Source organism: Pleurodeles waltl, chromosome 12 (assembly GCF_031143425.1).
Source record: "Pleurodeles waltl isolate 20211129_DDA chromosome 12, aPleWal1.hap1.20221129, whole genome shotgun sequence".
In the NCBI taxonomy this organism is placed as follows: domain Eukaryota; kingdom Metazoa; phylum Chordata; class Amphibia; order Caudata; family Salamandridae; genus Pleurodeles; species Pleurodeles waltl.
The window spans coordinates 2,372,029-2,394,837 of NC_090451.1; the positions used below are offsets into that span (position 1 = coordinate 2,372,029).

Genomic DNA, 22,809 nt, shown 5'->3' on the forward strand with positions numbered 1-22,809 from the left:
GAGTCGGACAGCAATTTATTTAGCGCAAAAATATTTCTTGTGGATTCACGTACGTTTTTAAACTGAAGTGTCATAGCTGTAGCGGCAATACTCCCAGTTTAGGTGGTTTTATAAACTAAGTTTTACTTTCTCCTACTTAAAACTTTTTGCAGAACAATGCACATTAAATGGGAAGGCAGTTTTCCTTAATTGTGTACTATTTGCTGCCTAATGTTGACATGTAAGCACACCACCAATAACTGACACCTACAGACTCGAAAGCGCCATACCAGTACAATATTTGTATGATATTGCACTTTAAATCCACGTACAACTGAATTAAAGCAATCTTAGCTCATTTGAGGGTAGTGTGATAGTACATCACATATGGATAGAACACGTTTGGAAAATGTAATTTTCATGATTACATTACATTTAACATATAAATTCAAGCTGAAGTAGGGATGGACAACAAGGTCGTATAGAGCAAAGCTGAAGACAACAAGTTACCAAAACAATCTGTAAATATATCTTCTTTATTATGTTTAGACAACTATCACCTAATAGAACACATTTTGGCTACCATATTTTGTACTCCTGAAACATAGTGTTTCGAAGACGAGGTGGCCGAGTGGTTAAGACGATGTACTGCTAATCCATTGTGCTCTGCATGCGTGGGTTCGAATCCCATCCTCGTCGGTTTATTGTTCCGTCTTTAGTTTTTAGTATGTGGTAGGGCTGGGTTAACCCTATTTTATGTGAAAGTTAAATGACATATCCCATGGTATTTCCGGCAGTACAACGGCTCAGTTTGGAAACACCGCTCAGTTGAGTACTGTGCTTAGGCATTACTGTAAACAGCGCCAGCCGGGTTCTGCTCATGAATAACACAATCTTTCCTGAGGCGGAGGGTTGGTAAGTTGAGGGACGTAGATAGTTTGATTCCTTATCCTTAAAGAAAGAGAAGCAGCGCATGCGGGACGCCAATGTAAGGGTTGTCTTCCTACCGACTCTCAGGACTGGCGCTCCCTGACACCTCCCATGTCCCGGGGCCAATCCTGACCTACTGAATGTATCACGTGCCTGCTGCTGTTGGCGTTGACTTTCCTAGGATCACTTCACAGGCCATACACCCTTATTCTCCAACTCCCCTATACAACAGAACATCTCACTTCAGAAAGCTTACAGAAACAGGTTTGCACAGGGTATTGTGGCCGAGCAGTCTAAGGCGCTGGATTAAGGCTCTAGTCTTTTTGGAGGCGTGGGTTCGAATCCCACCGCTGCCAGTATTTTTCAACTCACAAACGTATTTTGTCTGCATCAGTGTCTCACTCTCTGCCTTCTGCACCTATGATCCACATTGCGAGAGGTGAGACTATGTAAAGTGGTGACATATATATATAAGGGGAGCCAGACAGTGGGACCGAGCCTTCATATTTTAAAAAACCACAACCTAAGGTGACAAGAATTGTATCGGTAAACAAACCAGCTGTCTTGAAGTCTAACTATAGAGGCGACGAGAGTGGTCACTGTGATGCTGAAAGTTCAGTGAGTGTAAACAGTAGAACGCTGTGTGATACGTTTCCTTGCAGTGATGACAGCTCGCGTTTCTAAAGCAGAGAGCAAACATACAATGGGGAAGAAGAATAAATAAGGAAAGACATATATTATATGCAGACTGTTATTATACTTTTCTTTTCACCTGTAACTCGCTCAACTGTCGGTGAATGCTGCGTTAACCTGCATAGCCAGGTCACCACAGCGGGTGTCCACAGTGTTTGTCCAAGTTACTATAGTTGTGAGCTTGTAGATGTGAGGTAGCGTGGCTGAGCAGGCTAAACTGGCTAGATTTAGGCTCCAGTCTCTCTGGAGCTGTGGGCTTGAATCCCAACACTTTAAGTTTACTTGAACCAAATACTTTTGCAAAAAAGGTTTATGTAATAAATATTCATTAGGGTCGTGGTTGTGAGTATGACACTAATGGATAAAAGTGGGACTAACAATGCTACAATTCCTGAGACTACCACTGCACTAACAGGCTGGGAGAGGTTTGAGCTGGACACAAGATACTTGCATGAGGGAACTAACTCGAAAGGGGAACTATCCACTGATGTTTTCTATCGCTTGCTGAGTGAGTATGTTGACACAATGGATGCAAAAGATTGTTTTGTGTGTACACAGATTCCTGTTTTGGTACAAGAGGGGGTTACCTATCATAGACTGTCATTAACATATGGGATACGTTGTAGTCTGTTACTAACAAGATTCTATAACCAGGAAGAGATTCAATATTTTTACTCCAATCATGATCTTGTGTTTTCTAATGTGCCTATCATAGAGGATGTGAGTGGGGTAGCTAAGTACTATAGCATAAAGTTAGTTAAAGGATTCTTTCAGGCGACATTAACAATTAGTACATCTTATGCACACCACAATAATTTGACATGTTTGCTTACACCTGTAGAGAAAATCTTTTTAGATCACACGGAAGAGAGAAGAAGGGCATTGAAGGGTAAACTAGAGAAAGGATTACAGCAACGGGCCTTTGCTAGTAGTGACGGTTATAGTGCAATTAGAGAACAAGGGAAGTTAGCTTTAGACGCACTACATGTAGGAAAGCTTTGCATATCCAAGACCAAATCATACTATGACAATGTGTTTGTGGGAATGAGTGAATGTAAGCGTGTGTTTTTGTTTCAGAGTAAATGGACGTTCATGTTAAATGGACAGGATCCAGCAATCCCCGGGATTTATTATATATGTGGACTTAATGCTTATTACAGTCTTCCAAAGGGAAAGTATGGGACATGTTATTTGGGGATAGTTTTCCCAAAGATATATCAACTTGACGATTTGAAAAGGTTACCAAAATTGTCTGAATTACATCGTACTAGACATAAGAAAGAGACTGCTGCTGGTGTAGTAGGAGACATATTTGAGACGATAATTTCTTCAGTGGGAGTTATTATGAACTCCATAAAGATTCGAAAGTTGTCTACTATTGAGGATAACATGCTGACAAACTTTTCAGGGGCTATACTCCTGATGGATACTGAACTTGCTGCGGAGGGGGCTATGACTCTTCAAAACAGGCTTGCTTTAGACATTCTTTTAGTGAAAAATGGCAGAGTTTGTAGATTGCTCAATGGGTGTAATTGTTGCGCTTACATACCAGATAATAGTAATGAGATTAGAAGTATGCTTACTAACTTGACTAGGGATAGTACGGACTTGAAGGATTTGAAAGAACCAGGTGTTTGGAAAAAGGTTGGGAAAGGATTTGCTTCAGTGGGAAATTGGATTAGTAACATTTGGCATGGGATATTGTCTAAAATAATACAGGGGATATTGATTGTTATAGATTGCTTATTTGGATCATGGGTGGCATGTAAAATTAGTAAAAGAATAAAATTGAAGATGGCGAAAAATAATAGGAGGAGGGAAGAAAAACAAAGGGAAAAATTATTCAGAGCAAGATCAAAGGGGAAACCAAGAAGGGAAGAGATTGATATGAGGGAATTTTAGTATGTCAAATTAGTAGGGAAGATTTGTGTGATGACAAGAGTAATCAGAGGAGGGATTGCTGGAGTGTGTCTTTTAAAATTAATATTAACATGAAAAGCTTACAATATATTGTGTAATGAAGCTGCATAAAAAATGTGTTAACGTAGAAATAATGCACACGTTTGAAATGTGCCCACGGGGAGTGGCTACCAATGTATACGAAGACCAATGAAAGTTATTAATGCTGAATTAATTATGTACTAATGTTTTTAATTTGTATTAACATATCAAAATTGGAGTTATGTATTAGGAGTTTGTTCATTAAGCAGTAGGCCTTAGTTTATCGAAGGTCTGTGCCTAGCTGCCTGGTCTCATATTAAACTGTCTTTTTCTAACGTGCAATGTGCTATTTTCCTGAAGGACATGAAACTGTACTTTCCCAAAAGCTAGAGATGTGTGTAGCTGTAGTAAATTCTTTCTCATGGGACCCTACTTGCTCAAGGAGACATTCTTGCTGAATGCAACAGTGTAATTTGTAACAGGTGCAAGGCTGCCTGGAGTAGGAGAAAACAATGGAACTACTGACTGTAGCGTAAAATGTAACTTTTCTTACCTGACATTCCAACCGATGAAAACATCAATAACATGGGCCAATCAACGACATGAGAACTGTGGTTTGTGTAAAACTCTGGTGAAGATTATTGGACAGAGATGGCGATGCACCAATGATTATCCATTGAGGAATTAGGAGTAAATTAGACAGTTTTGATTTAACCACATGACCCGAGGAGAAATCAGGCATTTATTGGACATTCCACTCCAAGCCATTCTTTGCAATTCTACTGAGCCATTTAGGCCATTTCGTTTGAGACTTTGCCGTTTGTTCGCCCTGTTACTCTAAACCACCCTTTACTTATTCCTTACCTGATACTTACTTCTCCTCTATATGAGGGAAGTTCTTGTTCCTTAGCTATGCCATACTAATACTTTGCCCTGTCCTTTCTTTGCTGATGATGCAAACGACTGATGTCCCGAGGACGAAGACTGACGCTGTTTGCTGATCCTTTGGATGGGTAACTATCTGATGAAAATTGTAATTGTCTGTTTGCCTTTTCTTTCTAGGTACCAACTGCTCTTTGATAGAGGCCATAGTTAGATGTTTTCCAAATTTGTGTTTGCTAAATTGTTTTGCATGAAGCCCAACATGCTGATGCTAATATGAGGTTATTTAAGGTGTTCACTAAAATCTGACGCAAATAGACAAATGATTGAGTTCTTGCTTTGTTGAACCATGCACTACTGAGACTTTGCTAAGTTGCTTCTTAATAATTATGTGTTAATACTGAGTGAATATTCTCTATGCATTGATTAATTGCGTTTCTAATTGCAAATCTGAAGAGTTACTAATGAGATGAATTGCTGATGAGATTAACAGAAATGACTTTAGATTGTAACCAGTAGGGAAATAAATATCCTAACACTTAACTAAATTGGTGTGGTTATTCATGACTGAAAGATCATGGGGTGTTCACTTTATTGACTCTCATTAAAGGTTATTGATTAGCATGCTGATTAGTTATTGCGATTGTTGTTGTGATATTGATCTATTGATTTGTGATGCCAAAAGACATCTCGTACTGGGAAGTCCCCGAACCTGGTCTAAAAGGTTCATCGACCTAGGCGTGTCTCCTTGTAAGTTTACTTATCAAGGCTCTGACGCGCCTTCACTAATAAAAAGTAATCTGATCGCTTGTGGCGGAGTCATCGTCAACAAAAACTACCAAAATATTACTTCAATGTATTGTAATTACGACTGCCTCAGTTTTATGCATTACGTGAGTAGTCGGACAGCAATTTATTTAGCGCAAAAATATTTCTTGTTGATTCACGTACGTTTTTAAACTGAAGTGTCATAGCTGTAGCGGCAATACTCCCAGTTTAGGTGGTTTTATAAACTAAGTTTTACTTTCTCCTACTTAAAACTTTTTGCAGAACAATGCACATTAAATGGGAAGGCAGTTTTCCTTAATTGTGTACTATTTGCTGCCTAATGTTGACATGTAAGCACACCACCAATAACTGACACCTAGAGACTCGAAAGCGCCATACCAGTACAATATTTGTATGATATTGCACTTTAAATCCACGTACAACTGAATTAAAGCAATCTTAGCTCATTTGAGGGTAGTGTGATAGTACATCACATATGGATAGAACACGTTTGGAAAATGTAATTTTCATGATTACATTACATTTAACATATAAATTCAAGCTGAAGTAGGGATGGACAACAAGGTCGTATATGAGCAAAGCTGAAGACAACAAGTTACCATAACAATCTGTAAATATATCCTCTTTATTATGTTTAGACAACTATCACCTAATAGAACACATTTTGGCTACCATATTTTGTACTCCTGAAACATAGTGTTTTGAAGGCGAGGTGGCCGAGTGGTTAAGACGATGGACAGATAATCCGTTGTGCTCTGCATGCGTGGGTTCGAATCCCATCCTCGTCGGTTCATTGTTCCGTCTTTTGTTTTTAGTATGTGATAGGGCTGGGTTAACCCTATTTTATGTGAAAGTTAAATGACATATCCCATGGTATTTCCGGCAGTACAACGGCTCAGTTTGGAAACACCGCTCAGTTGAGTACTGTGCTTAGGCATTACTGTAAACAGCGCCAGCCGGGTTCTGCTCATGAATCACAAAATCTTTCCTGAGGCGGAGGGTTGGTAAGTTGAGGGACGTAGATAGTTTGATTCCTTATCCTTAAAGAAAGAGAAGCAGCGCGTGTGGGACGCCAATGTAAGGGTTGTCTTCCTACGGACTCTCAGGACTGGCGCTCCCTGACACTTCCCATGGCCCGGGGCCAATCCTGACCTACTGAATGTATCACGTGCCTGCTGCTGTTGGCGTTGACTTTCCTAGGATCACTTCACAGGCTATACACCCTTATTCTCCAACTCCCCTATACAACAGAACATCTCACTTCAGAAAGCTTACAGAAACAGGTTTGCACAGGGTAGTGTGGCCGAGCGGTCTAAGGTGCTGGATTAAGGCTCCAGTCTCTTTGGAGGCGTGGGTTCGAATCCCACCGCTGCCAGTATTTTTCAACTCACAAACATATTTTGTCTGCATCAGTGTCTCACTCTCTGCCTTCTGCACCTACGATCCACATAGCGAGAGGTGAGACTATGTAAAGTGGTGACGTATATATATAAGGGTAGCCAGACAGTGGGACCGAGCCTTCTTATTTTAAAAAACCACAACCTAAGGTGACAATAATTGTATCGGTAAACAAACCAGCTGTCTTGAAGTCTAACTATAGAGGCGACGAGAGGGGTCACTGTGATGCTGAAAGTTCAGTGAGTGTAAACAGTAGAACGCTGTGTGATACGTTTCCTTGCAGTGATGACAGCTCGCATTTCTAAAGCAGAGAGCAAACATACAATGGGGAAGAAGAATAAATAAGGAAAGACATATATTATATGCAGACAGTTATTATACTTTGCTTTTCACCTGTAACTCGTTCAACTGTCGGTGAATGCTGCGTTACCCTGCATAGCCAGGTCACCACAGCGGGTGTCCACAGTGTTTGGCCAAGTTACTATAGTTGTGAGCTTGTAGATGTGAGGTAGCGTGGCTGAGCAGGCTAAACTGGCTAGATTTAGGGTCCAGTCTCTCTGGAGCCGTGGGCTTGAATCCCAACACTTTAAGTTTACTTGAACCAAATACTTTTGCAAAAAAGGTTCATGTAATAAATATTCATTAGGGTTGTGGTTGTGAGTATGACACTAATAGATAAAAGTGGGACTAACAATGCTACAATTCTTGAGACTACCACTGCACTAACAGCCTGGGAGAGGTTTGAGCTGGATACAAGATACTTGCATGAGGGAACTAACTCGAAAGGGGAACTATCCACTGATGTTTTCTATAGCTTGCTGAGTGAGTATGTTGACACAATGGATGCAAAAGATTGTTTTGTGTGTACACAGATTCCTGTTTCGGTACTAGAGTGGGTTACCTATCATAGACTGTCATTAACATATGGGATACGTTGTAGTCTGTTACTAACAAGATTCTATAACCAGGAAGAGATTCAATATTTTTACTCAAATCATGATCTTGTGTTTTCTAATGTGCCTATCATAGAGGATGTGAGTGGGGTAGCTAAGTACTATAGCATAAAGTTAGTTAAAGGATTCTTTCAGGCGACATTAACAATTAGTACCTCTTATGCACACCACAATAATTTGACATGTTTGCTTACACCTGTAGAGAAAAGCTTTTTAGATCACACGGAAGAGTGAAGAAGGACATTGAAGGGTAAACTAGAGAAAGGATTACAGCAACGGGCCTTTGCTAGTAGTGACGGTTATAGTGCAATTAGAGAACAAGGGAAGTTAGCTTTAGACGCACTACATGTAGGAAAGCTTTGCATATCCAAGACCAAATCATACTATGACAATGTGTTTGTGGGAATGAGTGAATGTAAGCGTGTGTTTTTGTTTCAGAGTAAATGGACGTTCATGTTAAATGGACAGGATCCAGCAATCCCCGGGATTTATTATATATGTGGACTTAATGCTTATTACCGTCTTCCAAAGGGATAGTATGGGACATGTTATTTGGGGATAGTTTTCCCAAAGATATATCAACTTGACGATTTGAAAAGGTTACCAAAATTGTCTGAATTACATCGTACTAGACATAAGAAAGAGACTGCTGCTGGTGTAGTAGGACTCATATTTGGGACGATAATTTCTTCAGTGGGAGTTATTATGAACTCCATAAAGATTCAAAAGATGTCTACTATTGAGGATAACATGCTGACAAACTTTTCAGGGGCTATACTCCTGATGGATACTGAACTTGCTGCGGAGGGTGCTATGACACTTCAAAACAGGCTTGATTTAGACATTCTTTTAGTGAAAAATGGCAGAGTTTGTAGATTGCTCAATGGGTGTAATTGTTGCGCTTACATACCAGATAATAGTAATGAGATTAGAAGTATGCTTACTAACTTGACTAGGGATAGTACGGACTTGAAGGATTTGAAAGAACCAGGTGTTTGGAAAAAGGTTGGGAAAGGATTTGCTTCAGTGGGAAATTAGATTAGTAACATTTGGCATGGGATATTGTCTAAAATAATACAGGGGATATTGATTGTTATAGATTGCTTATTTGGATCATGGGTGGCATGTAAAATTAGTAAAAGAATAAAATTGAAGATGGCGAAAAATAATAGGAGGAGGGAAGAAAAACAAAGGGAAAAATTATTCAGGGCAAGATCAAAGGGGAAACCAAGAAGGGAAGAGATTGATATGAGGGAATTTTAGTATGTAAATTTAGTAGGGAAGATTTGTGTGATGACAAGAGTCATCAGAGGAGGGATTGCTGGAGTGTGTCTTTTAAAATTAATATTAACATGAAAAGCTTACAATATATTGTGTAATGAAGCTGCATAAAAAATGTGTTAACGTAGAAATAATGCACACGTTTGAAATGTGCCCACGGGGAGTGGCTACCAATGTATACGAAGACTAATGAAAGTTATTAATGCTGAATTAATTATGTACTAATGTTTTTAATTTGTATTAACGTATCAAAATTGGAGTTATGTATTAGGAGTTTGTTCATTAAGCAGTAGGCCTTAGTTTAGCGAAGGTCTGTGCCTAGCTGCCTGGTCTCATATTAAACTGTCTTTTTCTAACGTGCAATGTGCTATTTTCCTAAAGGACATGAAACTGTACTTTCCCAGAAGCTAGAGCTGTGTGTAACTGTAGTAAATTCTTTCTCATGGGACCCTACTTGCTCAAGGAGACATTCTTGCTGAATGCAACAGTGTAATTTGTAACAGGTGCAAGGCTGCCTGGAGTAGGAGAAAACAATGGAACTACTGACTGTAGCGTAAAATGTAACTTTTCTTGCCTGACATTCCAACCAATGAAAACGTCAATAACATGGGCCAATCAACGACATGAGAACTGCGGTTTGTGTAAAACTCTGGTGAAGATTATTGGACAGAGATGGCGATGCACCAATGATTATCCATTGAGGAATTAGGAGTAAATTAGACAGTTTTGATTTAACCACATGACCCGAGGAGAAATCAGGCATTTATTGGACATTCCACTCCAAGCCATTCTTTGCCATTCTACTGAGCCATTTAGGCCATTTAATTTGAGACTTTGCCGTTTGTTTGCCCTGTTACTCTAAACCACCCTTTACTTATTCCTTACCTGATACTTACTTCTCCTCTATATGAGGGAAGTTCTTGTTCCTTAGCTATGCCATACTGATACTTTGCCCTGTCCTTTCTTTGCTGATGATGCAAACGACTGATGTCCCGAGGACGAAGACTGACGCTGTTTGCTGATCCGTTGGATGGGTAACTATCTGATGAAAATTGTAATTGTTTGTTTGCCTTTTCTTTCTAGGTACCAACTGCTCTTTGATAGAGGCCATAGTTAGATGTTTTCCAAATTTGTGTTTGCTAAATTGTTTTGCATGAAGCCCAACATGCTGATTCTAATACGAGGTTATTTAAGGTGTTCACTAAAATCTGACGCAAATAGACAAATGATTGAGTTCTTGCTTTGTTGAACCATGCACTACTGAGACTTTGCTAAGTTGCTTCTTAATAATTATGTGTTAATACTGAGTGAATATTCTCTATGCATTGATTAATTGCGTTTCTAATTGCAAATCTGAAGAGTTACTAATGAGATGAATTGCTGATGAGATTAACAGAAATGACTTTAGATTGTAACCAGTAGGGAAATAAATATCCTAACACTTAACTAAATTGGTGTGGTTATTCATGACTGAAAGATCATGGGATGTTCACTTTATTGACTCTCATTAAAGGTTATTGATTAGCATGCTGATTAGTTATTGCGATTGTTGTTGAGATATTGATCTATTGATTTGTGATGCCAAAAGACATCTCGTACTGGGAAGTCCCCGAACCTGGTCTAAAAGGTTCATCGACCTAGGCGTGTCTCCTTGTAAGTTTACTTATCAAGGCTCTGACGCGCCTTCACTAATAAAAAGTAATCTGATCGCTTGCTGCGGAGTCATCGTCAACAAAAACTACCAAAATATTACTTCAATGTATTGTAATTACGACTGCCTCAGTTTTATGCTTTACGTGAGTAGTCGGACAGCAATTTATTTAGCGCAAAAATATTTCTTGTTGATGCACGTACGTTTTTAAACTGAAGTGTCATAGCTGTAGCGGCAATACTCCCAGTTTAGGTGGTTTTATAAACTAAGTTTTACTTTCTCCTACTTAAAACTGTTTTGCAGAACAATGCACATTAAATGGGAAGGCAGTTTTCCTTAATTGTGTACTATTTGCTGCCTAATGTTGACATGTAAGCACACCACCAATAACTGACACCTAGAGACTCGAAAGCGCCATACCAGTCCAATATTTGTATGATATTGCACTTTAAATCCACGTACAACTGAATTAAAGCAATCTTAGCTCATTTGAGGGTAGTGTGATAGTACATCACATATGGATAGAACACGTTTGGAAAATGTAATTTTCATGATTACATTACATTTAACATATAAATTCAAGCTGAAGTAGGGATGGGCAACAAGGTCGTATAGAGCAAAGCTGAAGACAACAAGTTACCATAACAATCTGTAAATATATGTTCTTTATTATGTTTAGACAACTATCACCTAATAGAACACATTTTGGCTACCATATTTTGTACTCCTGAAACATGGTGTTTTGAAGATGAGGTGGCCGAGTGGTTAAGGCGATGGACTGCTAATCCATTGTGCTCTGCACGCGTGGGTTCGAATCCCATCCTCGTCGGTTTATTGTTCCGTCTTTAGTTTTTAGTATGTGGTAGGGCTGGGTTAACCCTATTTTATGTGAAAGTTAAATGACATATCCCATGGTATTTCCGGCAGAACAACGGCTCAGTTTGGAAACACCGCTCAGTTGAGTACTGTGCTTAGGCATTACTGTAAACAGCGCCAGCCGGGTTCTGCTCATGAATCACAAAATCTTTCCAGAGGCGGAGGGTTGGTAAGTTGAGGGACGTAGATAGTTTGATTCCTTATCCTTAAAGAAAGAGAAGCAGCGCGTGTGGGACGCCAATGTAAGGGTTGTCTTCCTACGGACTCTCAGGACTGGCGCTCCCTGACACCTCCCATTGCCCGGGGCCAATCCTGACCTACTGAATGTATCACGTGCCTGCTGCTGTTGGAGTTGACTTTCCTAGGATCACTTCACAGGCTATACACCCTTATTCTCCAACTCCCCTATACAACAGAAAATCTCACTTCAGAAAGCTTACAGAAACAGGTTTGCACAGGGTAGTGTTGCCGAGCGGTCTAAGGCGCTGGATTAAGGCTCCAGTCTCTTTGGAGGCGTGGATTTGAATCCCACTGCTGCCAGTATTTTTCAACTCACAAACATATTTTGTCTGCATCAGTGTCTCACTCTGTGCCTTCTGCACCTACGATCCACATAGCGAGAGGTGAGACTATGTAAAGTGGTGACGTATATATATAAGGGAAGCCAGACAGTGGGACCGAGCCTTCTTATTTTAAAAAACCACAACCTAAGGTGACAATAATTGTATCGGTAAACAAACCAGCTGTCTTGAAGTCTAACTATAGAGGTGACGAGAGGGGTCACTGTGATGCTGAAAGTTCAGTGAGTGTAAACAGTAGAACGCTGTGTGATACGTTTCCTTGCAGTGATGACAGCTCGCATTTCTAAAGCAGAGAGCAAACATACAATGGGGAAGAAGAATAAATAAGGAAAGACATATATTATATGCAGACAGTTATTATACTTTGCTTTTCACCTGTAACTCGCTCAACTGTCGGTGAATGCTGCGTTACCCTGCATAGCCAGGTCACCACAGCGGGTGTCCACAGTGTTTGGCCAAGTTACTATAGTTGTGAGATTGTAGATGTGAGGTAGCGTGGCTGAGCAGGCTAAACTGGCTAGATTTAGGCTCGAGTCTCTCTGGAGCCGTGGGCTTGAATCCCAACACTTTAAGTTTACTTGAACCAAATACTTTTGCAAAAAAGGTTCATGTAATAAATATTCATTAGGGTCGTGGTTGTGAGTATGACACTAATGAATAAAAGTGGGACTAACAATGCTACGATTCCTGATTCTACCACTGCACTAACAGCCTGGGAGAGGTTTGAGCTGCATACAAGATACTTGCATGAGGGAACTAACTCGAAAGGGGAACTATCCACTGATGTTTTCTATCGCTTGCTGAGTGAGTATGTTGACACAATGGATGCAAAAGATTGTTTTCTGTGTACACAGATTCCTGTTTCGGTACAAGAGGGGGTTACCTATCATAGACTGTCATTAACATATGGGATACGTTGTAGTCTGTTACGAACAAGATTCTATAACCAGGAAGAGATTCAATATTTTTACTCAAATCATGATCTTGTGTTTTCTAATGTGCCTATCATAGAGGATGTGAGTGGGGTAGCTAAGTACTATAGCATAAAGTTAGTTAAAGGATTCTTTCAGGCGACATTAACAATTAGTACATCTTATGCACACCACAATAATTTGACATGTTTGCTTACACCTGTAGAGAAAAGCTTTTTAGATCACACGGAAGAGAGAAGAAGGGCATTGAAGGGTAAACTAGAGAAAGGATTACACCAACGGGCCTTTGCTAGTAGTGACGGTTATAGTGCAATTAGAGAACAAGGGAAGTTAGCTTTAGACGCACTACATGTAGGAAAGCTTTGCATATCCAAGACCAAATCATACTATGACAATGTGTTTGTGGGAATGAGTGAATGTAAGCGTGTGTTTTTGTTTCAGAGTAAATGGACGTTCATGTTAAATGGACAGGATCCAGCAATCCCCGGGATTTATTATATATGTGGACTTAATGCTTATTACCGTCTTCCAAAGGGATAGTATGGGACATGTTATTTGGGGATAGTTTTCCCAAAGATATATCAACTTGACGATTTGAAAAGGTTACCAAAATTGTCTGAATTACATTGTACTAGACATAAGAAAGAGACTGCTGCTGGTGTAGTAGGAGACATATTTGGGACGATAATTTCTTCAGTGGGAGTTATTATGAACTCCATAAAGATTCAAAAGTTGTCTACTATTGAGGATAACATGCTGACAAACTTTTCAGGGGCTATACTCCTGATGGATACTGAACTTGCTACGGAGGGGGCTATGACTCTTCAAAACAGGCTTGCTTTAGACATTCTTTTAGCGAAAAATGGCAGAGTTTGTAGATTGCTCAATGGGTGTCATTGTTGCGCTTACATACCAGATAATAGTAATGAGATTAGAAGTATGCTTACTAACTTGACTAGGGATAGTACGGACTTGAAGGATTTGAAAGAACCAGGTGTTTGGAAAAAGGTTGGGAAAGGATTTGCTTCAGTGGGAAATTGGATTAGTAACATTTGGAATGGGATATTGTCTAAAATAATACAGGGGATATTGATTGTTATAGATTGCTTTTTTGGATCATGGGTGGCATGTAAAATTAGTAAAAGAATAAAATTGAAGATGGCGAAAAATAATAGGGGGAGGGAAGAAAAACAAAGGGAAAAATTATTCAGGGCAAGATCAAAGGGGAAACCAAGAAGGGAAGAGATTGATATGAGGGAATTTTAGTATGTAAAATTAGTAGGGAAGATTTGTGTGATGACAAGAGTCATCAGAGGAGGGATTGCTGGAGTGTGTCTTTTAAAATTAATATTAGCATGAAAAGCTTACAATATATTGTGTAATGAAGCTGCATAAAAAATGTGTTAACGTAGAAATAATGCACACGTTTGAAATGTGCCCACGGGGAGTGGCTACCAATGTATACGAAGACTAATGAAAGTTATTAATGCTGAATTAATTATGTACTAATGTTTTTAATTTGTATTAACATATCAAAATTGGAGTTATGTATTAGGAGTTTGTTCATTAAGCAGTAGGCCTTAGTTTAGCGAAGGTCTGTGCCTAGCTGCCTGGTCTCATATTAAACTGTCTTTTTCTAACGTGCAATGTGCTATTTTCCTGAAGGACATGAAACTGTACTTTCCCAGAAGCTAGAGATGTGTGTAGCTGTAGTAAATTCTTTCTCGTGGGACCCTACTTGCTCAAGGAGACATTCTTGCTGAATGCAACAATGTAATTTGTAACAGGTGCAAGGCTGCCTGGAGTAGGAGAAAACAATGGAACTACTGACTGTAGCGTAAAATGTAACTTTTCTCACCTGACATTCCAGCGGATGAAAACGTCAATAACATGGGCCAATCAACGACATGAGAACTGTGGTTTGTGTAAAACTCTGGTGAAGATTATTGGACAGAGATGGCGATGCACCAATGATTATCCATTGAGGAATTAGGAGTAAATTAGACAGTTTTGATTTAACCACATGACCCGAGGAGAAATCAGGCATTTATTGGACATTCCACTCCAAGCCATTCTTAGCCATTCTACTGAGCCATTTAGGCCATTTCGTTTGAGACTTTGCCGTTTGTTCGCCCTGTTACTCTAAACCACCCTTTACTTATTCCTTACCTGATACTTACTTCTCCTCTATATGAGGGAAGTTCTTGTTCCTTAGCTATGCCATACTGATACTTTGCCCTGTCCTTTCTTTGCTGATGAGGCAAACGACTGATGTCCCGAGGACGAAGACTGACGCTGTTTGCTGATCCATTGGATGGGTAACTATCTGATGAAAATTGTAATTGTCTGTTTGCCTTTTCTTTCTAGGTACCAACGCTCTTTGATAGAGGCCATAGTTAGATGTTTTCCAAATTTGTGTTTGCTTAATTGTTTTGCATGAAGCCCAACATGCTGATGCTAATACGAGGTTATTTAAGGTGTTCACTAAAATCTGACGCAAATAGACAAATGACTGAGTTCTTGCTTTGTTGAACCATGCACTACTGAGACTTTGCTAAGTTGCTTCTTAATAATTATGTGTTAATACTGAGTGAATATTCTCTATGCATTGATTAATTGCGTTTCTAATTGCAAATCTGAAGAGTTACTAATGAGATGAATTGCTGATGAGATTAACAGAAATGACTTTAGATTGTAACCAGTAGGGAAATAAATATCCTAACACTTAACTAAATTGGTGTGGTTATTCATGACTGAAAGATCATGGTGTGTTCACTTTATTTACTCTCATTAAAGGTTATTGATTAGCATGCTGATTAGTTATTGCAATTGTTGTTGAGATATTGATCTATTGATTTGTGATGCCAAAAGACATCTCGTACTGGGAAGTCCCCGAACCTGGTCTAAAAGGTTCATCGACCTAGGCGTGTCTCCTTGTAAGTTTACTTATCAAGGCTCTGACGCGCCTTCACTAATAAAAAGTAATCTGATCGCTTGCTGCGGAGTCATCGTCAACAAAAACTACCAAAATATTACTTCAATGTATTGTAATTACGACTGCCTCAGTTTTATGCATTACGTGAGTAGTCGGACAGCAATTTATTTAGCGCAAAAAATATTTCTTGTTGATGCACGTACGTTTTTAAACTGAAGTGTCATAGCTGTAGCGGCAATACTCCCAGTTTAGGTGGTTTTATAAACTAAGTTTTACTTTCTCCTACTTAAAACTTTTTGCAAAACAATGCACATTAAATGGGAAAGCAGTTTTCCTTAATTGTGTACTATTTGCTGCCTAATGTTGACATGTAAGCACACCACCAATAACTGACACCTAGAGACTCGAAAGCGCCATACCAGTACAATATTTGTATGATATTGCACTTTAAATCCACGTACAACTGAATTAAAGCAATCTTAGCTCATTTGAGGGTAGTGTGATAGTACATCACATATGGATAGAACATGTTTGGAAAGTGTATTTTCATGATTACATTACATTTAACATATAAATTCAAGCTGAAGTAGGGATGGACAACAAGGTCGTATAGAGCAAAGCTGAAGACAACAAGTTACCATAACAATCTGTAAATATATGCTCTTTATTATGTTTAGACAACAATCACCAAATAGAACACATTTTGGCTACCATATTTTGTACTCCTGAAATATGGTGTTTTGAAGACGAGGTGGCTGAGTGGTTAAGGCGATGGACTACTAATCTATTGTGCTCTGCACGTGTGGGTTTGAATCCCATCCTTGTCGGTTTATTGTTCCGTTTTTAGTTTTTAGTATGTGGTAGGGCTGGGTTAACCCTATTTTATGTGAAAGTTAAATGACATATCCCATGGTATTTCCGGCAGTATAACGGCTCAGTTTGGAAACACCGCTCAGTTGAGTACTGTGCTTAGGCATTACTGTAAACAGCGCCAGCCGGGTTCTGCTCATGAATCACAAAATCTTTCCTGAGGCGGAGGGTTTGTAAGTTGAGGGACGTAGATAGTTTGATTCCTTATCCTTAAAGAAAGAGAAGCAGCGCGTGCGGGACGCAAATGTAAGGGTTGTCTTCCTACGGACTCTCAGGACTGGCGCTCCCTGACACCCGGGGCCAATCCTGACCTACTGAATGTATCACGTGCATGCTGCTGTTGGCGTTGACTTTCCTAGGATCACTTCACAGGCTATACACCCTTATTCTCCAACTCCCCTATACAACAGAACATCTCACTTCAGAAAGCTTACAGAAACAGGTTTGCACAGGGTAGTGTTGCCGAGCGGTCTAAGGCGCTGGATTAAGGCTCCAGTCTCTTTGGAGGCGTGGTTTCGAATCCCACCGCTGCCAGTATTTTTTCAACTCACAAACGTATTTTGTCTGCATCAGTGTCTCACTCTCTGCCTTCTGCACCTACGATCCACATAGCGAGAGGTGAGACTATGTAAAGTGTTGACGTATATATATAAAGGTAGCCAGACAGTGGGACCGAGCCTTCTTATTTTAAAAAACCACAACCTAAGGTGACAAGAATTGTATCGGTAAACAAACCAGCTGTCTTGAAGTCTAACTATAGAGGCGACGAGAGGGGTCACTGTGATGCTGAAAGTTCAGTGAGTGTAAACAGTAGAACGCTGTGTGATACGTTTCCTTGCAGTGATGACAGCTCGCGTTTCTAAAGCAGAGAGCAAACATACAATGGGGAAGAAGAATAAAAAAGGAAAGACATATATTATATGCAGACAGTTATTATACTTTGCTTTTCACCTGTAACTCGCTCAACTGTCCGTGAATGCTGCGTTACCCTGCATAGCCAGGTCACCACAGCGGGTGTCCACAGTGTTTGGCCAAGTTACTATAGTTGTGAGCTTGTAGATGTGAGGTAGCGTGGCTGAGCAGGCTAAACTGGCTAGATTTAGGCTCCAGTCTCTCTGGAGCCGTGGGCTTGAATCCCAACACTTTAAGTTTACTTGAACCAAATACTTTTGCAAAAAAGGTTCATGTAATAAATATTCATTAGGATCGTGGTTGTGAGTATGACACTAATGGATAAAAGTGGGACTAACAATGCTACAATTCCTGAGACTACCACTGCACTAACAGCCTGGGAGAGGTTTGAGCTGGATACAAGATACTTGCATGAGGGAACTAACTCGAAAGGGGAACTATCCACTGATGTTTTCTATCGCTTGCTGAGTGAGTATGTTGACACAATGAATGCAAAAGATTGTTTTGTGTGTACACAGATTCCTGTTTCGGTACAAGAGGGGGTTACCTATCATAGACTGTCATTAACATATGGGATACGTTGTAGTCTGTTACTAACAAGATTCTATAACCAGGAAGAGATTCAATATTTTTACTCAAATCATGATCTTGTGTTTTCTAATGTGCCTATCATAGAGGATGTGAGTGGGGTAGCTAAGTACTATAGCATAAAGTAAGTTAAAGGATTCTTCCAGGCGACATTAACAATTAGTACATCTTATGCACACCACAATAATTTGACATGTTTGCTTACACCTGTAGAGAAAAGCTTTTTAGATCACACGGAAGAGAGAAGAAGGGCATTGAAGGGTAAACTAGAGAAAGGATTACAGCAACGGGCCTTTGCTAGTAGTGACGGTTATAGTGCAATTAGAGAACAAGGGAAGTTAGCTTTAGACGCACTACATGTAGGAAAGCTTTGCATATCCAAGACCAAATCATACTATGACAATGTGTTTGTGGGAATGAGTGAATGTAAGCGTGTGTTTTTGTTTCAGAGTAAATGGACGTTCAAGTTAAATGGACAGGATCCAGCAATCCCCGGGATTTATTATATATGTGGACTTAATGCTTATTACCGTCTTCCAAAGGGATAGTATGGGACATGTTATTTGGGGATAGTTTTCCCAAAGATATATCAACTTGACGATTTGAAAAGGTTACCAAAATTGTCTGAATTACATCGTACTAGACATAAGAAAGAGACTGCTGCTGGTGTAGTAGGAGACATATTTGGGACGATAATTTCTTCAGTGGGAGTTATTATGAACTCCATAAAGATTCAAAAGTTGTCTACTGTTGAGGATAACATGCTGACAAACTTTTCAGGGGCTATACTCCTGATGGATACTGAACTTGCTGTGGAGGGGGCTATGACTCTTCAAAACAGGCTTGCTTTAGACATTCTTTTAGTGAAAAATGGCAGAGTTTGTAGATTGCTCAATGGGGGTGTAATTGTTGCGCTTACATACCAGATAATAGTAATGAGATTATAAGTATGCTTACTGACTTGACTAGGGATAGTACGGACTTGAAGGATTTGAAAGAACCAGGTGTTTGGAAAAAATGTTGGGAAAGGATTTGCTTCAGTGGGAAATTGGATTAGTAACATTTGGCATGGGATATTGTCTAAAATAATACAGGGGATATTGATTGTTATAGATTGCTTATTTGGATCATGGGTGGCATGTAAAATTAGTAAAAGAATAAAATTGAAGATGGTGAAAAATAATAGGAGGAGGGAAGAAAAACAAAGGGAAAAATTATTCAGGGCAAGATCAAAGGGGAAACCAAGAAGGGAAGAGATTGATATGAGGGAATTTTAGTATGTAAAATTAGTAGGGAAGATTTGTGTGATGACAAGAGTCATCAGAGGAGGGATTGCTGGAGTGTGTCTTTTAAAATTAATATTAACATGAAAAGCTTACAATATATTGTGTAATGAAGCTGCATAAAAAATGTGTTAACGTAGAAATAATGCACACGTTTGAAATGTGCCCACGGGGAGTGGCTGCCAATGTATACGAAGACTAATGAAAGTTATTAATGCTGAATTAATTATGTACTAATGTTTTTAATTTGTATTAACATATCAAAATTGGAGTTATGTATTAGGAGTTTGCTCATTAAGCAGTAGGCCTTAGTTTAGCGAAGGTCTGTGCCTAGCTGCCTGGTCTCATATTAAACTGTCTTTTTCTAACGTGCAATGTGCTATTTTCCTGAAGGACATGAAACTGTACTTTCCCAGAAGCTAGAGATGTGTGTAGCTGTAGTAAATTCTTTCTCATGGGACCCTACTTGCTCAAGGAGACATTCTTGCTGAATGCAACAGTGTAATTTGTAACAGGTGCAAGGCTGCCTGGAGTAGGAGAAAACAATGGAACTACTGACTGTAGAGTAAAATGTAACTTTTCTTACCTGACATTCCAACCGATGAAAACGTCAATAACATGGGCCAATCAACGACATGAGAACTGTGGTTTGTGTAAAACTCTGGTGAAGATTATTGGGCAGAGATGGCGATGCACCAATGATTATCCATTGGGGAATTAGGAGTAAATTAGACAGTTTTGATTTAACCACATGACCCGAGGAGAAATCAGGCATTTATTGGACATTCCACTCCAAGCCATTCTTTGCCATTCTACTGAGCCATTTAGGTCATTTCGTTTGAGACTTTGCCGTTTGTTCGCCCTGTTACTCTAAACCACCCTTTACTTATTCCTTACCTGATACTTACTTCTCCTCTATATGAGGGAAGTTCTTGTTCCTTAGCTATGCCATACTGATACTTTGCCCTGTCCTTTCTTTGCTGATGATGCAAACGACTGATGTCCCGAGGACGAAGACTGACGCTGTTTGCTGATCCGTTGGATGGGTAACTATCTGATGAAAATTGTAATTGTCTGTTTGCCTTTTCTTTCTAGGTACCAACTGCTCTTTGATTGAGGCCATAGTTTGATGTTTTCCAAATTTGTGTTTGCTAAATAGTTTTGCATGAAGCCCAACATGCTGATGCTAATACGAGGTTATTTAAGGTGTTCACTAAAATCTGACGCAAATAGACAAATGACTGAGTTCTTGCTTTGTTGAACCATGCACTACTGAGACTTTGCTAAGTTGCTTCTTAATAATTATGTGTTAATACTGAGTGAATATTCTCTATGCATTGATTAATTGCGTTTCTAATTGCAAATCTGAAGAGTTACTAATGAGATGAATTGCTGATGAGATTAACAGAAATGACTTTAGATTGTAACCAGTAGGGAAATAAATATCCTAACACTTAACTAAATTGGTGTGGTTATTCATGACTGAAAGATCATGGTGTGTTCACTTTATTTACTCTCATTAAAGGTTATTGATTAGCATGCTGATTAGTTATTGCAATTGTTGTTGAGATATTGATCTATTGATTTGTGATGCCAAAAGACATCTCGTACTGGGAAGTCCCCGAACCTGGTCTAAAAGGTTCATCGACCTAGGCGTGTCTCCTTGTAAGTTTACTTATCAAGGCTCTGACGCGCCTTCACTAATAAAAAGTAATCTGATCGCTTGCTGCGGAGTCATCGTCAACAAAAACTACCAAAATATTACTTCAATGTATTGTAATTACGACTGCCTCAGTTTTATGCATTACGTGAGTAGTCGGACAGCAATTTATTTAGCGCAAAAAATATTTCTTGTTGATGCACGTACGTTTTTAAACTGAAGTGTCATAGCTGTAGCGGCAATACTCCCAGTTTAGGTGGTTTTATAAACTAAGTTTTACTTTCTCCTACTTAAAACTTTTTGCAAAACAATGCACATTAAATGGGAAAGCAGTTTTCCTTAATTGTGTACTATTTGCTGCCTAATGTTGACATGTAAGCACACCACCAATAACTGACACCTAGAGACTTGACAGCGCCATACCAGTACAATATTTGTATGATATTGCACTTTAAATCCACGTACAACTGAATTAAAGCAATCTTAGCTCATTTGAGGGTAGTGTGATAGTACATCACATATGGATAGAACATGTTTGGAAAGTGTATTTTCATGATTACATTACATTTAACATATAAATTCAAGCTGAAGTAGGGATGGACAACAAGGTCGTATAGAGCAAAGCTGAAGACAACAAGTTACCATAACAATCTGTAAATATATGCTCTTTATTATGTTTAGACAACTATCACCTAATAGAACACATTTTGGCTACCATATTTTGTACTCCTGAAACATGGTGTTTTGAAGACGAGGTGGCTGAGTGGTTAAGGCGATGGACTAATAATCTATTGTGCTCTGCACGTGTGGGTTTGAATCCCATCCTTGTCGGTTTATTGTTCCGTTTTTAGTTTTTAGTATGTGGTAGGGCTGGGTTAACCCTATTTTATGTGAAAGTTAAATGACATATCCCATGGTATTTCCGGCAGTATAACGGCTCAGTTTGGAAACACCGCTCAGTTGAGTACTGTGCTTAGGCATTACTGTAAACAGCGCCAGCCGGGTTCTGCTCATGAATCACAAAATCTTTCCTGAGGCGGAGGGTTTGTAAGTTGAGGGACGTAGATAGTTTGATTCCTTATCCTTAAAGAAAGAGAAGCAGCGCGTGCGGGACGCAAATGTAAGGGTTGTCTTCCTACGGACTCTCAGGACTGGCGCTCCCTGACACCTCCCATGGCCCGGGGCCAATCCTGACCTACTGAATGTATCACGTGCCTGCTGCTGTTGGCGTTGACTTTCCTAGGATCACTTCACAGGCTATACACCATTATTCTCCAACTCCCCTATACAACAGAACATCTCACTTCAAAAAGCTTACAGAAACAGGTTTGCACAGGGTAGTGTGGCGGAGCGGTCTAAGGCGCTGGATTAAGACTCCAGTCTCTTTGGAGGCGTGGGTTCGAATCCCACCCCTGCCAGTATTTTTCAACTCACAAACGTATTTTGTCTGCATCAGTGTCTCACTCTCTGCCTTCTGCACCTACGATCCACATAGCGAGAGGTGAGACTATGTAAAGTGGTGACGTATATATATAAGGGTAGCCAGACAGTGGGACCGAGCCTTCTTATTTTAAAAAACCACAACCTAAGGTGACAAGAATTGTATCGGTAAACAAACCAGCTGTCTTGAAGTCTAACTATAGAGGCGACGAGAGGGGTCACTGTGATGCTGAAA

The 22,809-nt window shown here is 39.6% G+C and overlaps 7 non-coding genes across 7 annotated transcripts; all 7 read left to right on the plus strand.

Moving 5' to 3' along the window:
* Nucleotides 1-596: 596 nt before the first annotated feature.
* Nucleotides 597-678, plus strand: TRNAS-GCU (transfer RNA serine (anticodon GCU)). The gene has a single exon. It is a non-coding gene; the product is annotated as a tRNA-Ser (tRNA).
* A 5,242-nt stretch (nt 679-5,920) lies between these two features.
* Nucleotides 5,921-6,002, plus strand: TRNAI-GAU (transfer RNA isoleucine (anticodon GAU)). The gene has a single exon. It is a non-coding gene; the product is annotated as a tRNA-Ile (tRNA).
* A 505-nt stretch (nt 6,003-6,507) lies between these two features.
* On the plus strand, nt 6,508-6,589 carry TRNAL-AAG (transfer RNA leucine (anticodon AAG)). Its single transcript has one exon. It is a non-coding gene; the product is annotated as a tRNA-Leu (tRNA).
* A 4,655-nt stretch (nt 6,590-11,244) lies between these two features.
* Nucleotides 11,245-11,326, plus strand: TRNAS-GCU (transfer RNA serine (anticodon GCU)). Its single transcript has one exon. It is a non-coding gene; the product is annotated as a tRNA-Ser (tRNA).
* Nucleotides 11,327-16,566: 5,240 nt separating this feature from the next.
* Nucleotides 16,567-16,648, plus strand: TRNAS-ACU (transfer RNA serine (anticodon ACU)). Its single transcript has one exon. It is a non-coding gene; the product is annotated as a tRNA-Ser (tRNA).
* Nucleotides 16,649-21,883: 5,235 nt separating this feature from the next.
* On the plus strand, nt 21,884-21,965 carry TRNAI-AAU (transfer RNA isoleucine (anticodon AAU)). Its single transcript has one exon. It is a non-coding gene; the product is annotated as a tRNA-Ile (tRNA).
* A 505-nt stretch (nt 21,966-22,470) lies between these two features.
* Nucleotides 22,471-22,552, plus strand: TRNAL-AAG (transfer RNA leucine (anticodon AAG)). Its single transcript has one exon. It is a non-coding gene; the product is annotated as a tRNA-Leu (tRNA).
* Nucleotides 22,553-22,809: the final 257 nt, after the last annotated feature.